Genomic DNA, 1,142 nt, shown 5'->3' with positions numbered 1-1,142 from the left:
TGCTTACAATGCAGGGTCACCTGCCCAGGGCCTGGAGTGGAGCCCAGGTACTGGGGTCCTAATGAGCTCCCGGGAGAGGCTGCTGCTGCTGCTGCTGCCAGTCCCGGGGCCAGACTTAGAGCCGCAAGGCCTCCGCGTCAGGGCCAACCCTTCCAGATCTGTCTTCTCTGTGTGTCCCTGGCGCTGTGGCCACTCAGGAGTGGGCAAGAGGGACTCCCCTCCAGGTTGGGGTGACATCTGCCAGGTACCTTGGCTGCAGAGGAGCTTATCCTGAAACAGGTGCCTGTCCCCTGGGTCAGAGCGGCTCCTTCCCCCGCAGGACAGGGCCTAAGACAAGACAGCAACAGGGTGCTGTCGGCTCAGCACAGTGCTGTGCGGCGGAACGTGCCGGGGTGGTGGAGGCATGTGTGGGGCGCCACCGGCTACGTCGTGAATCGGGCATCTGAGAGGAGAGGCAGCGAGAAACTCCGTGTGATTCTATTTTACTCCTAATTACATTTCCTCTCAGCAGCATGGATGTCCAGAAAACACGATGATGCGGAACAAATTACCTCAGTCATTAGAGGACAAACACCGTGTGCTCTCACGTACCTGAAAACAAAGATTTGGAAACCGGGGACGGTTCCTGTTTACCAGGGCAGGAAGGGGGTGGGTTGGGGTGTGGGGGAGGAAGGGAGTTTGTGTGTGTGGACCTTTGACCTGGATGTGAACGGTAAATGGACATTTGGGAGAAAGAACGGCGCTGAGGAGCCCTGGTGGCACGTGCAGCCGGTAAGAACTCTGCTGCTACCCGAAAGGCTGGCAGGTCAAACCCACGAGCCCCCCTGGGGAGGACGGCACAGCCATCCGTTTCCTGCCTAGGAAGCCAGCGTCGAGGAGGCCGCCCCAGGTGCTCGGCACACCTGAGAAATGCCGTCTGTGCCCACATGGCCCGTAGGTAAGCATGGAAGCTAGGGAGTGGAGGCGTTTGGGTAAGTATTCACACCACAGCGACGCACTGTGCGAGTGACTTAAATAGCCGGCCACGGCAGGTGGGAGCTGTCCCTGGTGGCTCCATGAGCTAAGCACGGGGCTGCGAGCTGAAAGGCGGGCGGTTAGAAGCCTCCAGCCGCCCTGCGGGGACGGCTGAGAGTCTGCTGACC

Source organism: Echinops telfairi, unplaced genomic scaffold (assembly GCF_000313985.2).
Source record: "Echinops telfairi isolate 266 unplaced genomic scaffold, ASM31398v2 ScPeMD7_7457;HRSCAF=8495, whole genome shotgun sequence".
In the NCBI taxonomy this organism is placed as follows: Eukaryota; Metazoa; Chordata; class Mammalia; order Afrosoricida; family Tenrecidae; genus Echinops; species Echinops telfairi.
Note: the sequence above shows the minus strand (reverse complement) of the source record.